This window comes from Lathamus discolor, chromosome 1, assembly GCF_037157495.1.
Source record: "Lathamus discolor isolate bLatDis1 chromosome 1, bLatDis1.hap1, whole genome shotgun sequence".
Taxonomy (NCBI): Eukaryota; Metazoa; Chordata; class Aves; order Psittaciformes; family Psittacidae; genus Lathamus; species Lathamus discolor.
This window is the reverse complement of record NC_088884.1, coordinates 102,984,002-103,003,087: the sequence shown is the minus strand read 5'-3', so window position 1 is coordinate 103,003,087 and position 19,086 is coordinate 102,984,002. Positions and strand designations below refer to the sequence as shown.

Below are 19,086 nucleotides of genomic sequence, written 5' to 3'. Positions count from 1 at the left end.
TCCTCCTTATATCCAATCTAAACTTCCCCTGTTTAAGTTTTAACCCATTACCCCTTGTCCTGTCACTACAGTCCTTAATGATGAGTCCCTCCCCAGCATCCCTATAGGCTCCCTTCAGGTACTGGAAGGCTATGAGGTCTCCACGCAGCCTTCTCTTCTCCAGGCTGAACAGCCCCAACTTCCTCAGCCTGTCTTCATACGGGAGGTGCTCCAGTCCCCTGATCATCCTCGTGGCCCTCCTCTGGACTTGTTCCAACAGTTCCATGTCCTTTTTATGTTGAGGACACCAGAACTGCACACAGTACTCCAAGTGAGGTCTCACGAGAGCAGAGCAGAGGGGCAGGATCACCTCCTTCAATCTGCTCCTTCTGATGCGGCCCAGGATACGGTTGGCTTTCTGGACTGCCAGAGCACACTGCTGGCTCATGTTCATTTTCTCATCAACCAGCACCCTCAAGTCCTTCTCTGCAGGGCTGCTCTGAATCTCTTCTCTGCCCAACCTGTAGCTGTGCCTGGGATTGCTCTGACCCAGGTGCAATGTTTATGATGTTTATGCCAATGTTTATGATCCCTTTGATTTCTTTCAGCTAGAAGCAGGATTTCTTTTCTTTCAGGCCAAAGGACTAACACTCAATTCCTGTAATTCCTAGCAACAAGTGTTTTGAGCTTCAACACGAATGCCTCGTTCAGCTCCCACTGATGTGCATTTTGTTTGTATGTAGTGTCTTCCTTAATTTCTCTCTGATACAACATTTGAGTTTTGTAATTTTGCAAAACACAGACACAGGTAGGAAAATGGCTGGTTAGGTCTGAACAGGTTTCTGTTGAATACCTGTTGTGTGAAGCACAGAAGAAACCTGATGCAATTTTAGGGCTTTCATTTTTTTATTGATGGCACCAGTATGGTATGTCTGAACTTGGTAAGCCTAGTTTATCCACAGAAGAATATTTGCATAATATCTTAAGTGAGGGGAGCACAGCTAAGTTGACAGTCTGCGTAGCATTAGTGTTTCTTTTTCTGAAAAGAGATGTATAAAAATGTGGATTTTATGGTGTTACTGTATTGATTTGCTTCTTTACAGAAACCAAGTGGTTTATGATTGCTGAGATTTGTTATTCAGCACTTTTTGTAGGATGTCTGGTGAGAGTAGCAGTCAAATTCCTTTTGATTTGTTAAGCTCTAGAAACAGTGCTTAGAATACTCAGTCAAAATAGACACCTAACTAAAACTTCTTCTGGAATGCCTGTTGGGATGCAAAAGTGCTAATGTTTTATGTCACAGCAAGCAAATTATTTAAATGACAAGGACAAAGAAGTAATGACAGCTAAGATAAATTATTCAAATCATATGTATCACTAGATAATCTAATAATACATATCACGGGCTGCTGTATGGGACACCTGGTTTGCTGGTGACAGGCGGGATACACCAGTCCCAGAGAAGAAAAAGGGTTTTGGGGCAGGAGTTAGCAGGGCTTATTGACAGGGCTTTAAACTAGTTAGGAAGGGGGGAGGGGATTTAACTGGGCCTGTTGGGGACAAGCCCAAGAGGAACATGCTAGGGATTGAAGGATGGCGGGCTAAGGAGGACTATCAATCTCTTGTTTCACTTGTGGGAAAGGATAGCTTTTTAGACCCTGTCCCGCAGGGGAAAAAGGGTACTAGGACTGGCTCCCTGAAATGCCTGTACACCAATGCACGCAGCATGGGGAATAAACAGGAGGAGTTAGAAGTCTGTGTGCGGGCTAAAGGTTATGATCTAGTGGCGATTACAGAGACATGGTGGGACAGTTCACATGACTGGAATGTGGTCATGGATGGCTATGTCCTTTTTAGGAAAGATAGGTCAGCGAAGCGAGGTGGTGGAGTTGCTCTTTACGTGAGAGAGCAACTAGAATGTATTGAGTTCTGTCCGGGGTCGGATGAGGAGCAAGTGGAATGTCTGTGGGTACGAATCAAGGGGCTGACTGGCACAGGTGATACAGTTGTGGGGGTCTATTACAGACCTCCTGATCAGGACGAAGGAGTTGATGAGGCTTTCTACAGGCAACTGGAAGTAGCCTCGCGACTACATGCCCTAGTCGTCGTGGGGGACTTTAACTACCCTGATATTTGCTGGAAGACTCACACAGCCAGTCATTCACAGTCTAGGAGGTTCCTCGAGTGCATTGATGATAATTTCTTAATGCAAATGGTGGACGTACCAACTAGGGGAGCAGCGCTGCTAGATTTAGTACTCGCCAACAAGGAGGGTTTGGTCGAAGTGGTGACGGTCAATGGCAGCCTTGGCTGCAGTGACCATGAGATGGTGGAGTTTAGGATCCTGTGTGGGAGGAATAGAATACCTAGCAAAGCCACAGTTCTGGATTTCCGAAGGGCCAACTTTGGCCTCTTCAGTCAACTGCTAAGGGAAGTCTCATGGGAAAGTGTACTAGGCAGTAAAGGGGCTCAAGATAGTTGGTTAGCATTCAAGGACCGCTTCTTCCAAGCTCAGGATCGGAGCGTCCCAATGAGTAGGAAGTCAAGTAAGGGATCTAGGAGACCGGCGTGGTTAAACAAGGAGCTGCTGGGCAAACTCAAGTGGAAAAGGAGAATCTATGGATTATGGAAGGAGGGGCTGGCCGCTTGGGAGGAATATAGGACAGTTGTTAGAGGATGTAGGGAGGCAATTAGGACAGCTAAGGCCTCCTTGGAACTCAATCTTGCTAGTCGGGTTAAAGACAATAGAAAGGGCTTCTTCAAATACATAGCAAATAAAACTAAAACAAGAGGCAATATAGGCCCACTGCTGAACGAAGTGGGTACCCTGGAGACAGAGGATATAAAGAAGGCAGAGGTGCTGAATGCCTTCTTTGCCTCTGTCTTTACTCCTGCAGACTCTCGCCGAGGGCCCCGGATTTCTATAGCCCCAGAAGGAGTCAGGACAAAGGAGGAGTTTCCTTTGGTAGATGAGGATTGGGTTAGGGATCAGCTATGCAAACTGGACATCTGTAAATCGATGGGTCCGGATGGAATGCACCCACGGGTGCTGAGGGAGCTGGCGGAGGTCATTGCTAGGCCACTTTCCATCATCTTTGGTAAGTCGTGGGAAACGGGCGAGGTGCCTGAGGATTGGCGGATGGCAAAGGTCACACCAATCTATAAGAAGGGCAAGAAGGAGGACCCGGGTAATTATAGACCGGTCAGCCTTACCTCCATCCCTGCAAAGATGATGGAACAACTTATTCTTGACTCCATCACTAGGCATATCAAGGATGAGGGGGTCATTAAGAACAGCCAACATGGTTTTATGAGGGGGAAGTCATGTATGACCAACCTTATAGCCTTCTATGAGGAAGTGACTAGGTGGAGGGATGATGGTAGAGCGGTAGATGTAGTTTTTCTTGATTTCAGTAAGGCATTTGATACTGTCTCCCACAGCATCCTCACAGATAAGCTAAGGAAGTGTGGGCTTGACGATCAAGTAGTGAGGTGGATCGAGAACTGGTTGAGAGGAAGAAGGCAGAGAGTTGTGGTCAATGGCGCAGATTCTAGCTGGAGGTCTGTGACTAGTGGAGTCCCTCAGGGGTCGGTGCTGGGACCGGTGCTGTTTAATATTTTCATCAATGACCTGGATGAGGGAACTGAGTGCACCCTCAGCAAGTTTGCTGATGACACAAAACTGGGAGGAGTGGCTGACACACCAGAGGACTGTGCTGCCATTCAGCGAGACCTGGACAGGCTGGAGAGTTGGGCGGGGAGAAACTTGATGAAATTTAATAAGGGCAAGTGTAGAGTCTTGCATCTGGGGAAGAACAACCCCATGTACCAGTACAGGTTGGGGGGTGACCTGCTGGAAAGTAGTGAAGGGGAAAGGGACCTGGGGGTCCTGGTGGATAGGAGGATGACCATGAGCCAGCAATGTGCTCTTGTGGCCAAGAAGGCAAATGGCATCTTAGGGTGCATTAGAAAGGGTGTGGTTAGTAGGTCAAGAGAGGTTCTCCTCCCCCTCTACTCAGCCTTGGTGAGGCCGCATCTGGAATATTGCGTCCAGTTCTGGGCCCCTCTGTTCAAGAAGGACAGGGAATTGCTTGAAGGAGTCCAGCGCAGAGCCACAAAGATGATTAAGGGAGTGGAACATCTCCCTTATGAGGAGAGGCTGAGGGAGCTGGGTCTCTTTAGCTTGCAAAAGAGGAGACTGAGGGGTGACCTCATCAATGTTTACAAATATGTAAAGGGTAGGTGTCAGGATGATGGAGCTAGGCTTTTTTCAGTGATATCCAGTGATAGGACAAGGGGCAATGGGTGTAAACTGGAACATAGGAAGTTCCACGTTAACATCAGGAAGAACTTCTTTACTGTAAGAGTGACAGAGCACTGGAACAGGTTGCCCAGGGGGGTTGTGGAGTCTCCTACACTGGAGATATTCAAGGCCCGCCTGGACAAGTTCCTGTGTGATGTACTGTAGGTTACCCTGCTCTTGCAGGGGGGTTGGACTAGATGATCTTTTGAGGTCCCTTCCAACCCTTGGGATTCTGTGATTCTGTAATACATATTATTAAAAATTGATATAAACTTATCAGTTCTGAAGAAGAATGTTTGGATAAGCAGTAGTCCAAGTTTATCTTTGCAAAAATATGGTTGTAATAAAAAAAAAATGCTTTTATTATAATCTGACCCAGTATATTTAGCAGTTAAAAAAAAAGCTTTTATTCATCTGATGGGAAAATAATTTTTAATCTTATGGAATTATTACAGGAAACTCTTCAAGAAATGCCTGTAGACTGGGACTTGTCTGGAAAAGAAAATGTCTTTTAAACTTGATAGTAACTACCGTGAACTGTCACTGATGGTTTTATTGGTCACGCTCAAGTTGGCCATCCTGATATTATGTTTTGAAAAAATAGTTGCAAATGATACGTTCTAACTCTTTGAAACAAAGTAAGCCCTTCAGTGCAGCTGGGAGCTTTAGGTAAGCCATGGGCAGGGGTGGTTTTGGTGACTGAAACTTGTTTTCTGCATGACACTTGGTTTCTGGAAAATAATAGATGTGGCTGCAGCCAGAGTTCAGCAGTGGGTCATGAAACGAAGTGACTCAGAGCTGGGAGCCAGAAGTGTGGCTTCTCAGTTGTGCTGGTGTCTGCTGAATCACATACTGCCTCTGTACATCAGTGCAGATGGATGAGAAATTGGGAAGGTATTTGTTCTGCACAGCAAGTGGAAACATGGCAACTCTTTGTATTTGTTACTTGTCATTTAGTTTCTCATGAGGTCATTGATACTTGATGTACTTTTGAAATAGTCATGAAAAGGCACCTAATGAAATGGGTAGGTTGGTTTTTTGCTGTGCCTCTTTTCCGTTATTGGTTTCAGCAGCCTCTGGATAGTGTGGGTTCTGCAAATGGGAAAGGCATTGGCAAAAGAGCAAGGTGCTGCATGTCTTCTCACTGCGTATCTGGAAAGGTGCAATCTGAGGGTGAACTGACATTCCCTTCTGCATCCTTTTAGTGGACAGAGATGAGTAGGGATGTAGGCAGCGCAGCCATGGAGAGTCTTTATGTGCCTGTGTGCCACCAGGAGGTACACTGTCCCTAATGGAGGATCAGCAACCTAGTTTATATGGAGAGAATGTGAATGCCCTGAGAAATCTCCTAGAAAAGGTAAATTTGAGTCTTGATTGTTTGCAAAACTTAAATCTTTTCCTCAAGCAGGAAGAGGAAGGGTTTTGTTTTCAGCATTTATTTTTCCCCATGGACAATTGCAAGACAATAAGGTGAAAGTGAGGGGAGATGAGATGGCTAGAAGCAGAGGATAAAGGCTTTTCACAGGCACGTCATGTTGAATAAGGCGAGGATACTGTAGGGTGATGATTAAGGGGGTGGAACATCTCCCTTATGAGGAGAGGCTGAGGGAGCTGGGTCTCTTTAGCTTGGAGGAGACTGAGGGGTGACCTCATCAATGTTTACAAATATGTGAAGGGTAGGTGTCAGGATGATGGAGCTAGGCTTTTTTCAGTGATATCCAGTGATAGGACAAGGGGCAATGGGTGTAAGCTGGAACATAGGAAGTTCCACATTAACATCAGGAAGAACTTCTTTACTGTAAGAGTGACAGAGCACTGGAACAGGTTGCCCAGGGGGGTTGTGGAGTCTCCTACACTGGAGATATTCAAGGCCCGCCTGGACAAGTTCCTGTGTGATGTACTGTAGGTTACCCTGCTCTTGCAGGGGGGTTGGACTAGATGATCTTTTGAGGTCCCTTCCAACCCTTGGGATTCTGTGATTCTGTGATTCTGTGATTCTCTGGGCTTGACGATTCTCCATGGCAGCATGGGCCTGCAATATGCTGCATAGGCCTAGTATGAACCTGGACTTTGCAGTGGCAAGGAAGTATCTAAGGTACTGCATCCATCATGGGCATGGATGTAGCGACACGCATGAGGTGGCATTCTGGAATATCTGCTGGTCTGAGTTTGTCTAGTGTATTTTAGTTATAGTAACCACTGCAGGTGGGTTGCTGCAGCTGATCTCCTGAGAAAGTAATTGTAAGTGGATGCCTGTGGGTAGGAGAGGTAAGTGAGTTGTAGCAGCAAAGGTGCTGTTGAGAATGCTAGTGGAGTGAGAGCATGAAGTGCCTGAATGGATGGATCCCTCTGGAAATCAAACTCACTAGCTCATCATCCTGTGTAGTGGGAGGTGTTGATGTATTTTCCTAGTTTGTTGCTCAGATGCTTTTATCAATTTCCTAGATTAAAGTAGAAGTATTTCTTCTAAAAGCAGGCTTCACTCAACAGGCAAGGGCCCTTAGTCTTGACAACAAAATGAACACAGTTTAAAAACTCCAGGAGTCCCAAATGGTGTAGTTAATTGACTTACCTTCCCTGTCCTAGGAGTAGCAGAGGGTTTTATGGTAATAATGGGTGGAGTTAGAAGCAAACTTTAGCTTTAGCTGTTAACACTGAACTCCTGCACTTGCCAGCAAGTTACTTTGTAGTGCATACAACCTTATGCCAAAATGGTATATTGTTACTAAGTGCTGCAACATCTCTCTGAGGAAGTTTGTGGCGTTAATGCCATCTCTCTGTCAAAGCCGTTTCCAGGAACCTGAAACTGTGCTCCTTTTTTTGACCTCTGCTGATTTCACACCTACCCCCCTCCCCCCCCCCCCCCCAAAATCTTCTTGGCTCCTTTGATGTACAAAATAAACCAACAAGCAATGTGAATTGTATTGTAAAGTTTTCCCAATTGCTTTAGGCATGCCTCTACTGTGTAGTGCACCATAATGTAGAAACACCTGAACTACTTGTGCTGAATGCGACTGACTGGGAATCAGGAGTAAAATAACATGGTGCTGTCTCATGGCTAATTAACCAAGGTGCAGCATTTCACCAAGGTACCTAGTTGTTTGCCAGGTTCAACACTGCTGGTCCTGTTACCTCTGCCATCTCCCTTGGGTTAGCTGGAGAACCTTGTGATGGATTCATGGAGTTGTGCTGAAGTGAGCTTAGACTCAGTGCCCCTTGTTGGCTTGTGTGTGCCCACTTGCAAATTCTAAGATCAGCATTTTATAACTCTGAAGAAAAAAGCAAAAAAACCCCAAAAACCCTAGGGGGTAGGCCAGGAGAAAGCTAGGTGTATTCAGTAGCTTCACAGTTGCTAAGCTGCATTAGGGTCAGTGCAGTTCTTATTCCTCTGCTTTAATGATGAGAAATCACCTAGTTTCTTGGAGGGGTGCTCTTGCTGATCACAAGCTGTCAGTGCATTAATTACTGGGCTTGCACTTTATAGAAACTCTTTTAGCAGTTTCTGTGCTCTCAGTAAGTATCATTTAATTGGAAAGATGACTTCTATTTCTAATGTCAATTTCCAGTTTGCTACAGCTTTTCCAGGAGCTATTTAAAAGATTTCTTAGGTTCGTGAAAGTCCAGTTTTCATATGAGTGACTCTCTTGTATTTCAAAATGGCAAAGCTCTGATTTTATTGTCACATTTATATTCTAATATTTTTCCCTTTTCCTTTACTTAGTGAAAGAACAACTTTGGTGTTGAAGAGAAACCTCGGAAAGGAATGGGCCCTATTCTCTTGAAGCTGTTTGCCCTGATCCCAGGAATGCTGTAGAGGTTGGTGATGTGGATGCTTAAGAGCTTTTGTAGAAATTGCCTTTTGAAATGTAATTGGCACACTCTTCAATAAATTCTGTGTAAAGCAGTTCATTTGCTTGTCATAGAAAGAGAGTTAATTCAGGCACTGCCAGAGCACATTCAGTTTCAAATTGCTCTACCCAAACAAAATCTCGGGTCTTGCTTATCCGTGTAGATGCTGTAGAAATACATACCTGGGTGGTCACAGAAAGCTGCGTGTTGTGATTCATGCTCACAGTCAAGCTGCATTAAGCTTGGAGGTTTTAATTGATAACTTAAAAAAAGAAAAAGGTGAGACTGATCATAATACATGAGATCATAATACATGATTATTTTTTGAGTTTTTACAAGTCTCTCATTTTTACTTTGAGAGTAGAATACCCCTCCTCTTCAGTAGAATGACAGGCGAGTAGAAGTCCGTTTGCACAAAGGTGATGTTATCTGTACTTTTGCCTCGAGTGACTTGTATTTTGGTTTTATCCCCTAGTTTCTTTGGATTATGTACAGTCTGGGTACACTGCTTGCTGTGTTTTTCTGCCACAGCTTTATAGTCCTGCTACAAATATTATGGCCTGCAAGGGGAAGCCTCTTGCAAGTAGAATATTCAATCTAGTTGACTTTCACATTTTTAGTAAAAAATCCTAAAGAGGATTAAGTGGATTTGTCACCCAGTGGAGTTCTTAACCGATGAAGTAAAAAAAACTTTTATAATTATCAAATTCAGTAGTGCTTTATTTCACTGATGAAAAATGCATGTAGCAAGTAAAATTTGATATGAAGGGGTTGGGGGAGAGGAAGAGGTAGGAATGTTGAAGTGCTCTTAAGCAAAGAAGAGAATTTCCATAGGGGCAGTTGAGTTAATCTAAAACCTGTCTGCTTACTGTAAAGAATATTTAATCGGTGGTAGATTACTTTAAAAGCATAGATATGTGTGGTGTGGCTACGAAAGAGTAATGTCCAAGCTTTGCTATGATACCTTCTAACATATAGACTTTTTTAGAGCAAAAAGGGGGGAAAAAGAAACACAGTGGAAAAAGTGCTGCAGGACATCACAGACAGAGAAAGTGAAGAGGTGATCCAGTGGGAAAAGACCCATTAGTACAAGGCAATGCTAGTGGGCATTGCTCTCTGAATTGTGTAGAGCTTAACAACTCTTCATGTAAGTGATGCCATTTCTTATGGAGAGCTTTAGTTATTAATATTTTCTCGCCATCTTTATCTTATCAGATATAAAACTGAGAGTTGTAAAATCTTCAAGGGGAGGTATCATTTTTAATTTAACAAAAGCACACAGAAAGACAAAGTCTCCCCAAAGCGTATCCTTCCATGCGAAATCTGCATTCCAACATCAGTGCTTTCATTGTAGCTCTGTGCTGCTTCTTTAGTCTCCAATGTTTTATTCATTAATGGGAAAAAAAAAAGAAAAAAATTGTCCACAAGAGGCTCTGGCAGAAATATTCTTTCTCTCCCCCATCCTCCTCAAATAGACAACACCTTGTTCCCTTCAACATATTGTGTTTAGTGTGGTGGGGTTTTTCTTTATATGTATATATTCTGCTTTATGGAGAATAAAAAAGATGAAAGGATAGTCTCCTCTCTTGTTAGTCTCCCTCTTGACTTAGTGTACAAGTGGTTAGTTTCAAGCAGACTGTTGAATGCAGACTGTTTTGTGAATCTGTGAAGACTGCCTTATTAGTATCATGACCTGCTGTTCAGATATTTCCGTAGGAAATACTTCCTTGGCACTCTGTGCATCCTGTTCTTCCAGTTCTGAGGGCATGCAAGAACTGGCAGAGCTTACTAGCTTGGGTTTAGTGCTGCTGTGGTTATATACCTTTCAGATGTGAGCTTGCTATGTTTGATTTGGTTGGGCTGTCCCATGGGGCCACGATAATTTTTTTCTCCAGCTGTGGCATGACTTACCTCCAGCTACATGGATAACAGTGAAAGGAGTGATTCAGTTTATAAACACACAGAAGATAATGAGATAAGGGAAGGCAGCCAACCAACATGAATTTTCCAGGGAAAAAATTATGTCAAGCTGATTAGTTTGTTTCCTTGACAGATGAATTGGATTATTGCATAAGGTGAGGGGATTGAAGTGATACAACTTGAAGCATATAAAGTTGTGAAGGATGTTCTTTTGAATGTAATACATGTAGTGATATATATATATTTTTTAATGGGATCTTACTTAAATCACTTGCTGCAGGAGTGAAATTTATTAAAATGGCTTGGTGGAGCAGTTAACAGGGATTCAGGATCACTTGGAAAGGCGTTTATGGAGCTTCTTTACTAGCTTACTGTGCCCGGATTTGTCAATAACAGCATCTGTGGTTTGGATGGTGGAGTAGAGTCTACCTTCAAAATGTGTAGGTGATGTCAGTTTGGGAGTAGACAGTATGTGCACCACAAGGGGTTTATATTAAGGTGTTTGACTTTGTAATTGGGATAAGCTAAGTGTCTGTGTGTGTGTTCATTCGAGCTGACTCACCCAATGTTTATTTGTTATACCACAGTAGTTGAGTGTGTATATCCTAAGTATGTTGAGATTGTCGAGTTGGATGGCCTCTTCCAATACTCTCTTTTGTTTGTGGTACTTTTCTATCCTTTAGTAAAATTACAGCACTGAAACCTAGTACTTGAATGGAAGTGGTTGTTACCCTTAAAAAATAATGTATCTGGATTTGAGATCTTGGGTCACCACTGAGATAAACGTTTGCAAGGTAAGCACCACTCTTGGAAAGTCCCAGGATATATGTCTTGTGCTGGAGGGGAGAAGAAGGTTAGGCTCTGTGGAATAGGCAGCTGCTCTTGCAGGCATCTGGCAAGTGCCGCCTCTCCGCCTCTCCACTGGTGGCATAATAGATTCAGCTAGGCACCTAGCACCAGGGGTGCCTCCCTCTGTTTTATCTCTGTAATGCAGCTAAAGCAGCTTCTCTGAACTCTGAAAGCAGGCTGCTCCTGCGGCCTCTCTTCTGTTTTTGCATTTCTGTGTGCACATATGCTGCTGTCTGAGTGGCTGTTCAAGGTTCAGGAAGGAGGGATGAGCGAGGGGAAGCAGTGCTTCAGGTGTTCATGATGTGGATTATTGTTTGGCTTGCTGAAGACATACATGAGGGAAAAATAACTTTTGTGTCTTTTTTTGCTAGGTTGCTGGAGTGGTTACCAGTGCTTTCCCATAGCACCTCAAGCCTTTTTCCGTGCAGGATTTGCCCTAATGTTTGTTTATGTAGCTTGCCACAGAAAGAAAATTTATGACTATGGAGGAGGGGCCATATTTTTTAAGAAATTTTGTAGCATAAGATATGAAATGTGGAAATAATCATCACCTGGGATGATGCTATAGAAGTCTGACATACTACTTTGTTTTAAGCTCCCTGTGATAGAAAGGGATGTTTGCGTGCTGTGCTTTTGCATACACAATGCGCTTCCCATAGTTGTCAGGTTATCATGAAAGATTAATGTGATGGTTCCTTTAGAAGTAAGCACTAATATTTCACTCTGAGTCAATAATTATTGCTGGTGGTAGGATAGCGCTTGGAACACCTTTTGACGTGTTCCTGTCTACTGGTGATGCCATAGTCTCTTATGGATATGAAATGTAAAAAGGGAAAATAATATTTCTGTTCAGGTTAATTCTGTGGAGATGCTGCTCTCTGGGTCTGTAATCCTTACTGCTGTTTTCCTGATTTCTTCGAGTATGGCTGTCACTCTTTGGTATCCTAGCAAATGTTTTTGTAGCAAATATACAAATTACGTTGCTAATAGATACAGCTCAGCAGCAGAGACCTGGTGCACCTGTGGTGTAATTTGAATAGCAAGAATGTTTTGAATGTTTTGTGCACCATCTTATGTCTCAGATAGAGGGTACTGGAAGAACTGTTACTGATAAGTGATAGCCTGTGAAAGGCAAGCTGTAGGCAGTCTCTTGGAAAGACTCTAGGTCCCATGAATTCTAACAAACTGGAGGCACAGTAAAACCTAGTTTTGGAGCTTTCTGTTGTTTCATTATAGCTTTGAAAAACTGCCTGGGAGAAATTTCAGAGCCATGTTCCTGTGGATGCAGGAATAACAGTTCAAAGTGCTGGAAGATGAAGCTGATGTGCAGCGATTTCTGTAAGTGCAGAAATGGAGAAGTGAGCTGCCATCTGGCTGTACTGCAGCAAGAGTTTGTTAGAAACACTGCTTGTGCTTCAGTATTGCTAAAAAGTGACCTTAAAAAAGGACAAAAAAGTCACCCCTGTAATACCCGCATGAGAGAAGTACTAGCAAGAGGCTACTACTCTGCTTTGTTTCATGGTTCAGGATGATAAAACTTTTTCTTAAAGTAGAGATTGATATCTTACTATGTCTTCTATTTAGTCCTCTAATATGGAGGCCTTGCACAAATATTCCCTCTAGTAAGGAATGTACAGCTACTGTGAAAGGCCCTGTACCTGACACCAAAGTGCATCTTTGCCAATAAATTTTGTTGCTCTGTGCAATTTAAGAGTTGAACTGGTCACTCTTTCGAACGATGCAGTCTCTTGAACTCGGTAGCAAGAGTGAAGTTGGCACTGTGACTGTGTGGTCACTTTTCAGTATGATACACTCTTGTGCTAAAGGCTGTTGTTATCCAAATGGGTTGTGCAAATGTGTGTCTGTTTTTGTGCATTTTGTGTAACATATAACAGCGCTTGCTTGAATGAAATCCCTTTACTTCATGTACCTTAATATTGCTACCCCTCTGAGCTCTGTGTAAATTAGTCAGCTTTTAGATCATCCTTTCTTTGTTCAAATAACAGCTATTATCAAACAAGTTGATGTGTACTTGAGGAAACATCTGCAAATCCTGACAGAGAAGTAAATCAAATTAAGGAAAGGAATATATGGTAAAAATATAAAGGAATAGATGGATGTATAAGAGAAGAAGCCTTTGCTAAGGTACTATTGTTGTAATTAAAACCTAGCATTGAGCTTTATTTGCCCAATTTTTGTATGTATTTTTGTAAACACATTGCTGGCTTTCACTTTGTTTATTGCACCCTCTTTGTCTTAAAAATTAAAAAGTGTAGTTATACTCATTCTGTGCACTGCTTACTGTCAAAGCTTAAAAGGGACACAAAACTAGAGAAAAGTGATAAGAGTTGAAAGTTATGCCTTCTCAGTTGTGGACAATCAGTTCTGTCCCCAGGTCCTTGGCATCTAGAAATGTCCAAGCACTGTGCAGGATCTCCAACTGAGTCTATGCACTTTCACAGATACACTGCAGAAGCCAAGACTTGTAATAAATAACTAGGAAGTAATTTCTGTAGCTGTAAATGACATTGCAGCACATTTGATATGCAGTTACTGGCTTGGGTTTTTTTTTTTTTTTTTGCTTGGTGTTGGTGTTGGGTTTTCCTCCAGCAAGGAAGGATATTTCTTTAGTGTGTGTATGTATTGTCTGTATGTGCAGATGAATCCAAGGGCAGAATGGGAATAAACTCTGATTCGGTAGTTGTGCTTTTACTATGTGGATATTTGGGCTTTTTTCTGGGATATATTTAGTTAAAAATCAGTGACCACTGTAGCCATTTGAGCATCTTTCTGTGGCACTGGGAGAAGTTTTTTCAGAGAGCTGCAGCTTCAATCCCAATTTATTTTATGTACCTTTGGTTATTCTTGTAGAAAGAGGCTAGTATAGTGGTGAGACATAACATGCAGCTAACCACAGTTACTGATAATGGATGTCCTTGGGAAATCCTACCACTTCTGAATAGTAGTAGTTGTTATTGTTGGTAAAATGAAACAAAACACTTGGCAGTGTTGGTCTGAATCAGCTATTCTAGACTGTATGGTGCTGTGTGCGAAAATACCATTGTAAGCTAGAAGAGCAAACTTTGTTAAAGAAAAAAAAAAGGAGGAAAAAAAAGCAGAAATCCAAAGTCAAGAAAACCCACGTTGCATTTGATCTAAATTCTGGTAAGAAGTGTCTCTTGTATTCCTTTTATTTTCCAGAATAATTAGTTCTATTGTAACTAAAATTTAAACATTTACTTTTCTATGAGATGAGAAAAGCAGGAAAAACGTCATCTTACAAATACATTTGTAAGCTGTGATACACCATTCTCTTTCACAGTGACTGCAGTGCCTGGTTGCAGACCAGATGTTTTCTGGGTTGAGCATACTTTTTTTTGTCTTGTTCTGCTGCTTCCGTGAATTTGATCTGTTTTTGTAAAGAAGCTGTATCGGTTACTGTGGCCTGGGCATTGTAAGGCAGGAGGAGGAATCCTTTCCCTTCAGCTTTGCAGTTCCTCCCCTTCCCACATCCCGGAGCTCTCTGGGAGGGACCAGCTGTGCTCCACAATCAAACCATCCCGGGTGCTGGTACCGCTGGCACGGAGGATGGCAGTGCGAATCTCGGGAGGTCCGCCTGACTGCTGGAAGGATGTTTACTAATGATGGGCTGGCAGTGGCTTGTAGGCAGAGGAGCTTGCCGTCTCCTATTAGTGACATCTTACAAGGAGAGGATTTGAAAGCCAAGATGCTTGTACTGAACTTCAAGAATTCAAGGTAGGATGAGACCTAAATGAATACAAGCTACTTGTATTTCTTTCTAGACTAACATTTATAGTTCTTTCTGTTACTCTTTCTAGACTAACATTTAATTACATGACTAGCTTCTGTGAAGGTGTACTTTTTGTCATCAGACTCTTCAGTAGTTGTATTTGCTGTTGTAAAGAGAAACTGACCTAAACTACAAGCTGAGATATAATCAAAATACAGTGGTATGTTGAATAATGTAAGTAATGTTACTGTGCATAATTTTCTGTGTTTAGGATGTTGGCTGTACAGAAATAAGTGAATAACAGGTAATTACATTTGTCATTCCACCTAAGGAGGAAAATAATTTATTTTAGTTTGTCATGTGCATAGTTTTCAAAATAGAGCTAATCCAAGCCTGTTCTCAAGTGTGGAAGTTCTGCTGTGAAGCCAGCTTGTAGTCAACTTACATTAGACAGTGTTCTTGGAAATGTAACAAAGTTGGAGAAGAACCCATCATATTAAAATAGTAACTTCGCTGTCTCTGAGTGCTCTAGGCTTCATTTTTTTTATTTTGAATAAGAGATCACTTTTTGCTGATTTCTAGCTGCCCTATTTAATCTTGCAGTTTACTACATAGATTTCTGTCAAGAAAGCATTCACTATGAAATATAACTTTCATTTTGGCATTATTGCCAAGCAGGAGTGGAACAGACACTACTCAGTCATCGGGGAGCAGCAGTCTCTTGCATGTTACTGGGGACCTGGAGCTGTTTCCTGTAAGGAAGGATTCACAGTCAGCTATTTTGTCTTTACTCTTCATTCCATGAAAGGCTCCTCAGAAGTGTCTCCATGTACAATTAGGGAAGGCTGTTTCCAAAAGCAGGGCTGGGAGCCTAAGGTGAAGTCTAGTTCTGCCTGAAGTCCTCGCGGTACAGTGTGGTGTTTAAAGACTGAATAATGAAAAGGGTTGAGTTGCTTCTATCTGCAGTTTGTGACCATCATCCTCAAAGGGTCTCCTGCCACCCAACAGAGAGGGGACAGATGAAGAGGAGCAGAAGAGAGAGAAAGTTAGGAGGAAAGACAGTGCCTTTCCCCCATCATTGCAATATTTGCTTAATTACATAAAACATAGGAATCTTTACTGATTTTCCCAGTGGCAGTGTGTCTAGTGAAGTAAGAGCAGAAGTCTTGTGAGGAGCAGCTGAGGGAACTGGGAATTTTTAGCCTGGAGAAAGTAAGGCTCAGCAGAAACCTTATTGCTCTCTACAACTACCTGAAAGGAGGTTGTAGCAAGATGTATGTTGGTCTTTTCTCCGAAGTAACAAATGATAGGACAAGAGGAAATGGCCTCAAGTTGCGCCAGGAGGTTTAGACTGGATATTAAGAAAAATCTTTTCTCTGAAAGGGTTGTAAATATAGGAACAGGCTGCTCATAGAGGTGATGGAGTCACCATCCCTGGAGGTATTTAAAAGATGTGTAGGTGTGGCACTTGGGGACATGGTTTAATGGTGGACTTGGCAGTGCTGGGTTTATGATTGGACTCTAAGATCTGAAATATATTTTCCAACCTAAGCAATTCTATAATTCTGTGCTGTATGGTGTGCAGGACTTGATTCCAGGGGAGCTTGGAGCTCAGTGGATGTCTTTAGACCATACTAGTTTCAATGTAGGGGAGCCCTTCTAAGAAAAGTCAGTTCAAGTCAGTCCATTAAACGCTGTTGTCCACCGTGCCCAGTTTCCCCATGGTGTTTATTGGGGGGCCTTTGCCTGAGTATGTGTAGGGAATGGTCAAGTTCAGCAGCTTCTTGTTGGGTGCAAACCCACAGTGGAATAATGCATTAGTTGGAAGAAATCTGTTATTATCTAAAACACAGTGGTGATGTGTATGCAAACGTTTCTATTGCTTTTCCATACATCTATAGTCTGAATTGCTAATTATAAGGTCTTGGGCTGTTTCGTTTTGTTCTGCACTTAGGAACGCTAAGAACATGTAATTTAAGATTATATGGTCATTCACCGTCATTTACTTCCTATTGCTTCAGAAATAAACAGGCATTTGTGCCCAGGGTTTAATGCTAATTTTAATGCTGATGCACTGCTGTTTCTGTTGCACTCTTTCAGACTCGATGGTAGCAGAGAGGGGGATTTTATTACATCAGACAAGCTTTGCTGGTAGGATCGTTTTGTTGTTTTTTCTTATCCAGGTTGTTAGAAACAAGGGCAGCTCTATGGAGACAGATTTCAGAGGTAATGGTCTTCTACTCAGTGCTCTTTCATATGTAAATTTCTTAAAGGCAGAAAAGTAGTTACTCTTTTGGGTATATAAATGGCTGGGTTACATGACTGGAGGAAGTTCATGCTTTAGATTGCTGTTCAGAAGAAGAACCGATACCGCCACCACAAACGGGGACCTACGTTGTGTAATACCACGTTCCATTTAATGAAGACCTAGTGGCTTTTTTAGGTGAATGTCAGAGCTGTGCTTAGACTCTCTGTTGTTATTACTACTGTGTTTGATGTGTGGCCTTAGTCCTTAGGTCTGGCAGCCTGTTCCAGGTTCACAGGTTTATTTCTCCATCTTCACTCCTGCAAAGCTCATGACTTGCAAAGGCCAACAGACCAAAGCACTCTTCCCCGTGCCTAATAACGGCTGGTTGTTTTCATTCTTGATTCTGGTACAGTAACTTTAATAGGAAGGGGTTTTTACTTTGCTTGTGTACTGCTATTGCAAGAGCCACCCTCTAGAACAGTGTTTTTTTTCTTGTGTTATATCTGCATGTCAGCCAAGCACCATCCTTATCTCTCCAGATCATGTTGCTTTTCTGTTTGTTTGCTGTTTTGTCCCTGCCTTCTCCCCCCCGCCCCGCCGTCCCTCCCCCCGCCTTTTTTCTTCGGGGCCTTCTTAGCAGCATTTTCCTTTTCTTTTCCTCTTTTGAGTGGCATGGTTTAGTCATTGCCATGCAGTTCAGGTTGGCAACGTAAAATTTCAGTTCTGCTCTATTCCCACCGGGCTGTAACTGGCATTCTGTTTGTCCAATTAATGCAAATCGGTTTATTCAAGCCTTTTGAAAACAAAAACAAACCAGAAGAGTGGCGTTCAAAGATGCTGAAGATATTTTGCCATGGAACATAGCAAGAGCTTGTTAATTAGAATTTGCTCTCCAAAAACATTGAGGAAGCAAATAACCTCTTCTGGTTTGGTTTGGTGTTTTTTCTTTTTATTTATTTATTTTTAACCAGTTGTTACCTATCTTTATAGTGTTCAGCAAACTTTTCCTGACACTGCCTAGATTAGTTTATAATTCTGAATAATCTATCAATTTCTCCATTTCAGATGCTTTTGCTGAGGTGCAAATGTTTCTGAGATGTTTCAATTCTTCCCGGGTATGTTCAAATTCGGAAAGCTATTTCAGTACTTGCTTTCCTCCAATATGTGGAGTATATAATGGCAGTATTGAAGCTGCTTGCAGGATTATTTGAGTTGGTTTTTCTGTTGTTTTGCCAGCTAGCAGGTGTGAATGGGGTTCATTCACACCTGCAAGAGTGTCCAGTTACAAAACTCCAGATTAACGTTAATCTGATAAATTTGAATTTCCAAAAGCCATCTGCTTTGTTTATAATGTGTGCAAACTGAGAACATTGAAAACCAGAACTTTTATTCTCTCAGTCTGACACTTGTTAACTTACTAGGCGCAGTTTTTTTATAAATGAGTCTACCCAAAGTACATGTCAGCAGATATAAATTTCTCTTATTTTTGTCATTACCTCTTTGTGTCTGTGCTCCAGCTAACTTGGACTTTCCTTCTGCCTGTCAGGATTTTTGCATGGCACACATTTTTGTCCCCTCAGTTGCCACATTTCTCTGGTAAACAGCGTCCTTTGCACTCCTTGAAAGAGAGAGGAGTTGTATACCCAGAACTAGTTCTGGCTTTGTTGCAGCCAGGGCTGGATTGCCAACCTGAGACCACACTGGAACAGGTCGAAGGAGTGGAAAAAAATGTCACAGTGGTATGATTGCACAAGCATGAACAAATAGTTTCTTGGAGCCTGGATGTCTACGAACCAACCACCTGAACGTGCTAATGCAGGCCTCTCCTTTCTAACATAATACCTATATAGAGCCACTACTTTGATCTTTACTGTAACCAATGATTAGAGTTAATGGAACATGGTAAGATTCTTCTTCTTATTTTTTTTTTTCTTTTTCTGGAGAGACCATTCCTCATCTCCTAAACCAGAAAGGCTCTTTTACACTTGAAGGGTTTCATTTGGTCCTCAGCCCTGCAATGTCAATATGTTTTGCCTTTCACAAATGATGTAAAACCTTTGTCTGGCATTATATTTTTCTGTTTTATTCCAACCTAAGGAGATGCCAGGGAGCAAACAGTTTGAGGTATGGAGTTTCAGACTTCCTTCATGGCTAGCAAGTCTGAACTGGTTTTTGGAGATCAGATCT

At 42.2% G+C, this 19,086-nt stretch overlaps 1 protein-coding gene across 1 annotated transcript in view; it reads left to right on the top strand.

The window, feature by feature from the left end:
* The window catches only part of WDFY3 (WD repeat and FYVE domain containing 3), a 175,717-nt gene that overhangs the window by 32,085 nt on the left and 124,546 nt on the right, over positions 1-19,086 (top strand). The window contains exon 2 of the mRNA XM_065688594.1: positions 8,004-8,098. The gene's annotated coding sequence lies outside the window, so the exon portion shown is untranslated. The remainder of the gene's footprint in view (positions 1-8,003; positions 8,099-19,086) is intronic.